The sequence below is a fragment of the Jaculus jaculus genome, chromosome 3 (genome assembly GCF_020740685.1).
Source record: "Jaculus jaculus isolate mJacJac1 chromosome 3, mJacJac1.mat.Y.cur, whole genome shotgun sequence".
Taxonomy (NCBI): Eukaryota; Metazoa; Chordata; class Mammalia; order Rodentia; family Dipodidae; genus Jaculus; species Jaculus jaculus.
Window position 1 is genome coordinate 128,942,091 of NC_059104.1, and position 10,283 is coordinate 128,952,373.

The 10,283-nt window shown below is 38.8% G+C and overlaps 1 pseudogene; it reads left to right on the forward strand.

The window, feature by feature from the left end:
• Positions 1 to 1,177: 1,177 nt before the first annotated feature.
• LOC101595158 lies at positions 1,178 to 5,911 on the forward strand (annotated as a pseudogene).
• The last annotated feature ends 4,372 nt before the right edge of the window (positions 5,912 to 10,283 follow it).

Consider the following 10,283-nt stretch of genomic DNA (forward strand, 5'->3'; position numbering starts at 1 on the left):
GCAGAGCAGCTTAGGGAGGCAGGAGCATGTGGCACAGAGAGGATCCTCACATAGCAGAGAGCCAAGAAGCAGAGTACCACTAGACCCAGGGGGCAGGCTACCTCTTTCCAAGGCCCATCCCTAGTGACTTACTTTTGCTACTTAGGCCCCATCTTCTAAAAGTTTCACAACCTTCCAAAATAGCACTACTAATGTATTAGTTATTTTTCTTGTTGCTATGACAAAATACCTGATGAGAGCAACTGAAGTAAGGAAGGGTTTTTTTGGCTTAAGGTTTAAGAGGATGCAATCCATCACAGAGGAAGGCATGGAGTCAGGGCCATGAAGACACCCCATCTTTGAGCTGCAAGGTCATTAAGAAATCTTGCTACAGCTGAGCTGAAAACCTCTTCCATGTAGACCAGCTGGTAACAGTGGACACTACAAGCCTTAAATATAGCCATTCAGGCCATCAGGATGAGGCAGTGGATATGATAGTGGCATATCTGTTATGGGAAAACCAACTGCTCTTTAATCCAACTAGAGGCCAGCTACTCAGGAGGAATACATGCCAGACAGTTAAAAACCTATGACATAGGGGGGGTGGTCAGGAGTCCTAGGGGTGTAACACCTGCTAGTATCTGGCTAAATCCATATATTATGCTAATAAAACTGCCCAGTAATCACTTCCCTTAATGTTCATACCTATATATTAATGGTACTCTCATTTTTTTATTAAAGAAGCTTCTCTTTTTAGGTGGCAGTGACCTTGGAAAGACTCAGAAGGCATCATGGTGCTGAGAAGAAGTGAGTAGTGCTCAGCACTGAAATATCTCTATCACACCTTTCAAGAATCAGCATCCATTACAGAAGAGGTGGCAAAAAGAACATAACAGCCAAAGGAAGGGTAAAACTCCTTATAATGCACTCTTCCAGACACAAAATGGCCTAGATATCCATGACTTTGCACTGCCTGGCACTACCTACACAAGACCAGTATAATAGGAGGAAAAGATGATGAAATCAAAATAAAAGAGAGACTGATTGAGAAGGGGAGGGGATATGATGAAGAGTGGAGTTGCAAAGGGGAAAATGAGGGGGAGAATTACCATGGTTTATTGTCTATAATTATGGAAGTTAATAAAAATGTTTTTAATTAATAATAATCATTTAAAATCATGAGGGATTTCTGGTTAAGATGGTAGAACAGATTAGGCAAAGAAATCTGGAAGACAAAAACAGGTAAGATGACATGCAATACATACATTTTTCTCCTTTTCTTGGCAAAAGTCAGGGTCTGAAAGTAAATAATAAATCCAGGTTAAAACCCATGTGGAAAATAAGAATGGGCTACTGGCAATCAGCAAGGTTTGGGCTCCAACACACTGTCACCATGAAACACTTCTCCTCACCCAGTCTTGCCTGAGCCAGGAAAAGCCTTGGAAACTACTGGGAAGGGATTCTCCCCACTCACACCAGCTCTGCAAAATCAAAAGAATCTGAAGGAAATAGCAATGGAGACAAGCTGAGGTGCTCCTAGACAGCATCTCAGATAATATTGCAAGGCCTCCTCTAAGTCTTATGCTAGCATTGGGGACCCTGCCATAGATTGGAGGAAGCCAAGAGATCCCACTTGCTACTTCAGCAGAGAGCCTCAAAACCAGCTGGTCCACCTAGCCAGCTAAGGAAAACCCATAGTACACCAAAGGTGGAACTGGTTTCACAACTCAGCATAGGTGAAATAGAAAATCATGCCAAAAGTCATGTTTATTTTCCCACCAGGAATTATTGAAGTAAAAAAATTTTTGATACAAAATTTGACAAAAACAGTTATTTTAGATGATTTCCTACTAAGACAGTAACACATCATGGATGTCAATCAGCTTGGGTCACTCCTGCTCCTAGTATTCTATTCTAGAAGAGATATAGAGACTACATTTGACATATTCAGTTACTACCTTGAAGATACATCTTCTAACCTAAACATCTAAAAATATAGCTAATGAAACAAACAGAAAATCCAAGTAGTTAAATAACCCAAGATGTGAAAATCCCAATGCAGTAATATAAGAACATAACTCATCCAAAAATGATGAATCCCACAGTAATGACATCCAGTGAGACTGAATTGGATGAATTTCAAGGCAGAGAATTCAAAACAATGATTATAAGTATGCCCAAAGTAATCAAAAAATAAAACAAACTCTTGAAGAAATCCTGAGAGAGTACAGTAAATCAGCTAAATGAAGTCGTTGATAGAAGGTATGTGTACAGAAAAGGAAATACTAAAGAAAAACTAATCCGAAATACTAGAAATGAAAAACATAATAAGTCTAACAAGATTCTTCTTTAACAAGTCTCGCCAGTAGAATAGACCAAGGAAAGGATAGAATATGTGAGCTTAGTGGGAGGAATACTTGAAACATTCCAACAATGAAAAAGATAAAGTATGAGAGAGAATTTCAAAACACTGAAAAGATCAAATCTAAAGATTCTGAGTAAAGAGGAATTAAACTTCAATCTAAAAGCATAGTAAGTGTTTTAACAAAATCAAAGAAGAAAATTTCCCCAAAGTAGGGAAAGAGGTGCCAATACAGATACAGGAAACATTTAGAAACTCCAAACAGACAATACTAAAAAACAACCCACCCTTGTCATATTAAAATTAAACTACTATATACACCAACAAAAGTAAATTGAGAGCACAAAGAAAGAAACATCTAGTCAACTAAAAAGAAGGTACACCAGAATAATGGAAGATTTCTTTTTTTTCTCCATTGGCTTAGTAAGCAGAAATGTTGTAAACTAGAGCATGAATTGATATATTCCACCTTCTGAAGGACAGCTGTCAATCAAGACTAGAATATGCAGCAAAACTATCTGTCATAATTATGAGGAATTAGACCTTCCCATGATTTAAAAAAAATAGGCCAAAGGAATAAATGATCACTCAACTAGCTCTACAGAAAGTACTTGAGCCAGGCATGATGGCAAATTCCTTTAATCCTAGCACTAGGGAGGCAGAGGTAGGGGGATCGCTGTGCATTCAAGACCACCCTGATACTACATAGTGAATTCCAGGTCAGCCTGAGTTAGAGTGAAACCCTACCTGGAAAATCCCAAAAGAAAGAAAGGAAATATTTGAGGACTTGAAGGAGTCCTTCATCCAAAAAGAAGAAAAAGAACATCCATGAGACCCCAAGAAAGAATAAGGCATGCTCAAATAATAGCATAAGAAAGTAAAAGAAAAACATAAAACACTATAAAACCAAGAAGAATGACAGTAATTAATGCACACATTTCAATAAGTCAGCATTAATGGTCTCAATTCACCAATAAAAAGGCACAGAATATTATAATGGAATAAAGGGCATGATACTAAACTGGAGAGATGGCTGGTAGTTGCTTGCAAAGGCTTCAGATCTGGGTTCAATCCCGAAGTGCCCATGTAAAACCAAATGCACAAAGTAGCACATGCACCTGGAGTTCATTTGGAGCAGCAAGAGGCCCTGGCATGCCCATAGCTCACACTCCTCCCCTGTCTCTGCTAGAAAATAAAAACTTTCTACAAATGATTAGACTTCTGTGTGAGTAGAAAAAAATTTCAGTAGCAGAGGCCAATAAACTAGAAAAGGGATATAAAGGGAAAAGAAATGGAGGGAGGGGGGACTTAATATGATGGTAATATATATGTAAGTAGAAGAACAGATTAATGGGGGGTGAAAAAGCCTAAGTGAGGTCAAGGTAAGAGATTAAGTAAAGGACATGTGGAAGGATGGCTAATCAAAATCTAAAAGGATATAAATAAGTCATATGGAAACCTACTTTCTGGACAATGGAACACACAGGAGCCACAGATTGTTACTAGAAAACTTTCAGTGCCAGGGATGGTATACCTTCCAGTGAGTTGTTGGCCAGGAAGGTCCCTGATGCCCCCAAAATATTACAGGCAATTGCCAAGGCCTTTGGTTTCCCACCAGGAATAGATGGTAAGACCCTTTTGCTGAAGACTCCACATACTTGGGCTGCATGGTCATTGAGAAATCCTGCTGGAGCTGAGCTGTAAACCTCCTTCATGTAGACCAGCTGACAGAAAGCTGGAAAAAACCACACTGCATACAGTTTAATGGGAGAGAGAGAAATCGCCAGTGAAGATACTCAAGAGTGGACACTGCAAGGCTTAAATTTGGCCAGCCAGGCCACGTGAGCCAATGGATGAAATAGTGGCACATCTTCTATGGGGGAATCAATCGCCCTCTAATTGGATTGGAGGTCTGCTCCATGGAAGTGAATACATCCCTGATAGTGAAAAACTACAACAGTGGTAGTCATGAGCCCTCGGGGTGTAACGTCTATTGCTGTCTGGCTAAATGTATACACCATGCTTACCAAAATGTCCAGTAAGCACTTAATGTTCATACCCATATGTATATTTGAGAAAGGGGGGGGGAGAGAATGGGCACGCCAGGGCCTCCAGCCACTGTAAATGAAGTCCAGATGCATGTGCCCCCTTGTGCATCTGGCTAATGTGGGTCCTAGAGATTCAAACCTGGGTACCTCCAGCCCCATACCCATATATTAATGCTACACTCACTTTTGGTTAGAGAACCTTTTCTTTTCAAATGGCAATGACCTTGGAATGACTCAGAAGGCATCATAGTACTGAGAAGAAGTGACAGTGGAGTGCTTAGCACTGAAATACCTCAATTACATCTTCCATGGTTCAGGGTCCATTGCGGAAGAGGTGGCAAAAAGAGTGTAAGAGCCAAAGGAAGGATAGGACTCCTTAAAATGTGCTCCTCCAGACACAAAATGGCCTTGATATCCATGACCTCATAGTGCCTGACACTATCTACACAAGACCATTATAAAAGGAAGAAAGAACATGACATCAAAATAAAGGAGAGACTGATACAGAGGGGGAGAGGATATGATGGAGAGTGGAATTTCAAAATGAAAAGTGGGGGTAGGGAGGGAATTACCATGGGATATTGTATATAATTATGGATGTTTTCCATATATATATGTGTTATATATATTAAATATATGTGTTTTTTTAAAGAAAATAAAAACTTGAAATATTTTTTAAAAGAAATGATCAGGCACCACTTTAAGAAATAACTATAAAAGTCAGAAAATAATAAGGACATACCTTAAAACATATACTCCACTAAATTGAAAAATCTAACAGAAATGGCTAATTTCCAGATATATATGACCTACCTAAATAAATCCAAGATGAGATTAAAACACTAAACAGTCCAAAAAAAAATCGCCCAACTAAAACTGCTAAATTTTAGCAGAACTTCAATGAATAAACTCTAATTCTCCTTAAACTATTTCATAAGACAGAAAAGGAAGGACTACTACCACACTCCTCTCATAGAGTCAATACTACCCTAAAACAATAAACACAACAGAAAAGAAAATTACAGACCAATCTCCCTCCTAAGCATATATGCAAAATGCTCAACAAAATACAAAGAGCATGCAGGAGCAAATCAAAGAGATCATTCATCCTAATCAAGTGGGTTTTATTCTAGAGGTTCAGGGATGGTTCAATATATGAACATCTATAAGTGTAATATACTGTATGAAATAGGCTAAAGGACCTTTCCGTGCTCACAATCGTCGGAGGAGGCAAGCGTAGCATCCACGTGCCGAACGACGCCGGCGAGTTTGTGGACCTTAAGTGCCGCGGAAATGCTCCGCAAGCAACTGCATCACTGGAGCCAAGGACCACGCGTCCATCCAGATGAACGTGGCCAAGGCTGAAAAGGTCAGCTGTTTTAACCGACAGTTTAAAACCTACGCTATCTGTGGGGCATTCGCAGGATGGGCAAGTCAGATGATTCTATTCTGTGAGTAGCAAAGGCTGATGGCATTGTCTCAAAGAACTTCTGACCTGAGGAAATTGTGGATAGGGATATTCATGGAGTGTTTGTCATAAATAAACAATGAGAAGCTGTGTCAGAAAAAGATAGACTAAAGGACAAAAATACTACATGATCATCTCGATTGATGCAGAAAAATCATTTGACAAGTTCTAATATTGTTTTATAATTAAACTCCTGAAGGAACTAAGAATAGAAGGAACATATCTTAACATAATAAAGGCTATGTACAACAACTCTATAGCCACCATTATAATAAATGTGGGAAAACTAAGCCATTTCCACTAAAATTAGGTACATGATAAGGGTGTCTATTTTCTCACTGTTTTTTTTTTTATTATTTTATTTTAGGTAGGAGGGGCAGAGAGAGAGGGGCAGAGCAAGAGGGAGAAAACTGGCACTCCAGGGCCTCAGCCACATCAAACCCCAGATGCTTTTGCAACCTACTGAGCATGTGTGACCTTGTGCTTGCCTCACCTTTGTGCACCTGGCTTGCATGGGATCTGGAGAATTGAACATGGGTCCTTAGGCTTCACAGGTAAGCACCTTAACAGCTAAGCCCTACTTTCTCCACTCTTATGAAACACGGTTCTGGAATTCTGTGGTAGAGCATTAAGACAAAAGGTATTCTAAGAAAAGGGATAAAAACAGGAAAGGAAGAAGTCAAATTTTCTTTATTTGCAGATGATATGATACTATACACAAGAGACACTAAAGACACTTCCAGAACACTGTTAGAGCTGATCAACACCTTCAGCAAAGTAGCAGGATACCAGATCAACAAACAGGAATTAGTAGCCTCTCTTTATACCAGGAACCAACTGAGAATGAAATCAGAAAAACAATCCCATTGACAATTACCTCACAAAATTAAAATAAACTTTGGAATAAACCGCAAGGAAGTGGAAGAACTCTACAATAAAATTTTAAAACACTCAAGAAAGAAATTGAAGAAGACACTAGGAAAGTGGAAAGACACCTCATGTTCATGGATTGGAAGAAATAATACTGTGGAAATGGCTGTCTTATCAAAAACAGTCTACAGATTTAATGCAATCCCTGTCAAAATTCCAATGTCATTCTTCCCTAAAATACAAAAAAAAAAAAAAAAAAAAAAAAAAGCTAGAATTTATAAGGAAGCACAAAAGACCTTGGATAACCAATGCAATCTTGAGAAACAAAATAGTTCTAAAGGTATCACCATCCCTAATTACAAGGTATAATTACAGAGCTTCCCCCCACCCCAATAAAAAACCCAGCATGGTACTGGCAGAAAAACAAACAAGTAGACCAATGGAACAGAATAGTGAATTCATATATAAACTCATGTAGCTACAGTCATCAGAATTTTGACAAAATTCACTGGAGGAAAGTCAGCCTCTTTAATAAATGTCATTATGAAAATTATTTATATGTAGGATAATGAAACTAGAACCTTACCTCTTTCTATGCACAGAATTGACTCCAAATGCATCAAAAACCTAAACATCAGACCTGAAACTGTTCCAGGAAAAATAGGCACTACTTCAGCATAGTCATAAGCAAGGACTTTCTGAATAGAACTCTAGTCTCTTAAGAAATAAGACCAATAATAAACCAATGTGGCCTCATGAAATTAAATAGGATTTGCATTACAAATGACACTGTCAATTGAGCAGAGGCAGCCTACAGAATGGGAAAAATCACTTGCCAACTATGTCTCTGACAGAGGATTAATATGTAGGCTATACAAATAACTCAAAAAACATGTCAAGCAACCTAATTTTTTAAAATGATCTGTAGGACTAAATAGTTTTCAGAAGAATAAATACAAATAGGCAATAAATATTTTTTAAAATTGTTTAAGATCTTTAGCCATCATAAAAATGCAAATTGGAACTTCTCTGAGATTCCATCTCACTCTGGACAAAATGATTATTATCATGAAATCAAATGGCAATAAATGTGGGCAAAGAAGTGGGGAAAGACAAACTCTTACCTATTTTTATGGGAATGCTAACTGGCGTAGCTCTTAGGGAAATCAGTATGGAGGTTTCTGAAACTTAAAGATATATTTACCATGTTGTGTGACTGGACATATACCCTAAGGACTAATACAGAGATGCTTGCTCATCCATTTCAATTGCTGCTCTTTTCACAATAGTTAGGAAATGGAAACACCTATATGCTCATTGTCTGATGGGCAGATAATGAAGGTCTTGTACATAGACACAATGGAGTTGTGTTCAGTTCTGAAGAAAAATGAAATCTGCAGGAAATGGATGGGTCTGGGAAAGATTATTCCACTTGAGGGAGCCCAGAATTAGAAAGTCAAATGATAAATGTTCTCTCTCATATGAAGATCTTAGCTTTTACTTTTAGATTTGTATGTAAGTAAGAGTAAAGTCAATATTAGAGGCCAGGAAGCTAGAAAGGAGCCGTGAAGGAAGGAGGAGAATGGAGGCCATAAGTGAAAGAGATAGTATATACATAAGCAGAGTGGTAAATACCCAGAGTGGAAATGTCTAATTAAGTAGGGTTAGGGGAGGAGATCGAGATGAGGAGGGAGGATTAACCCAATTTTATAATGCCATATGGAAACCTACTTCTTTGTTGGCTAATTAAAGATACATATAATTTTTTAAAATAGAGAGTTTGGGGCTGGACAGATTGCTCAGTGGTTAAAGGCTTAATTCCCAAGTTTCTACATAAAGTTGCAATCTCAAAGTGGTGCTTGCATCTAGAGTTTACAGTGGCAAGAGGCCCTTGTTCTCCCATTCTCTCTCTCTCTCTCTCTCTCTCTCTCTCTCTCTCTCTCTCTCTCTCTGTCATATGTTAATAAAAAATATTTTTAAAATGAAGAGTTTTGATAGCAGTACTTTGGGGGGGGGGGGTGAGTAATGCTGTACAATGAAGCCACTGAGAAAAATCACAGTGCCAGAGATGCAATACCTCCCAGTGAGTTGTTGACCAAAGAGGCCTCAGAGGCCCTCAAAGCAATAAAGTCTATTGCCAAGGCTCTTTGATATGCACCAGAACTAGAAAATGAGACCCTTTTGCTGAACACAGCACATGTTTTGGTTGTAGGACACTGAGAAATCAAGCAAGATCTAAGCCAGAAGCCTGCTCCCCTCTAACAAGCTACCACAGCCTACTGGCATCAATAGTCTTTACCAACATCATATCCTACAAATTACACAATTTTCTAGCCTCGTAAGATGTGTACACTAGTGCAAAAGTGGCATGTCTGTTATGGGGGCAATCATCTATTCCCTTATTAGACTTGAAACCTGCTCCAAGGATGCCAAAACCTATTCAAAAGTCGGAGGCTGGGAAAATGATAAGTCCTAAGGAGGAAGCTCCTGCTATTGTTTTACTGAGTATATTATGCCAACTAAATTGCCATCTAATTATGTTTATGCCCATATATTAGACTACTTTCACTTTTGGTTAGAGGTGCTTCTCTTTTTAAATGGCAATGACTCTTGGGGAGACTTAAAACTCATCAAAGAGCTGAGAAGTGACAGTTAAGTGATTAACACTAAGTGAAACATCTCTATCATGCCCTCCAAGGTTATGGGCCATTTTCAGAAGAGAAAGCAGAAAAAATTATAAGATCCAAAGGATGCGGAAGAGTGCTTTGGAATGCTATCTTCCAGACACAGAGTGGTCATTGCATTGATGACCTCACAGCAGCTGCTGTTACCTGCTCAGGACCTGTGCCCACCAATATGCTGTCATGGATGATTCAGAAGTGAAGATCTATAAAAACAAAAGCCATGAAGCATTAGATAGCCAAAGAAAGAGAACATTAAGAAAATTTCACATTAGAGTGGTGTGACAATAAGACAATGAAATAATATATGTAAAGTGTTGAAAGACAAAATAATCAATTACGATTTTAATACCCACAAAAATTATTCTTCATAAATGAAGTAAAAATTATGTTTTAAAAGTATTTTTCAATTGCTGAGGATTGAACCCAGGTCATTGAACATGATAAACAATCTACCACTGATCAGCCCACAGCTTACAAAGGCATTTTTAAACAAACAAACCAAAGTGGAGCTAAGTTGTCACCAACAGACTTCTACTCCTAGAGCTAGTACAGAAAGTCATCTGGGCTAACGGGCAATAATGCCAAACAGAAACTCAGTTCTATAGGGAAGTTCACAGTTATCCATAATCACTACTCACTGAAAAAAAGCTTTCTAGAACTGGAGAGATAGCTTAATAGTTAAGTTTCTTGCCTGCAAAGCCAAAGAACCCTGGTTTGATTCCCCAGGACCCATGTAAGCCAGATGCACAAGGTGGCAAATGTGTCTGGAGTCTATGGTGGCTGGAGGCCCTAGTGCAACCATTCTCTCTCTCTCTACCTGCCTCTCTGTCTCTCTCCCTCCCTCCCTCCCTCTCTCTCTCTCTCTCTCTCTC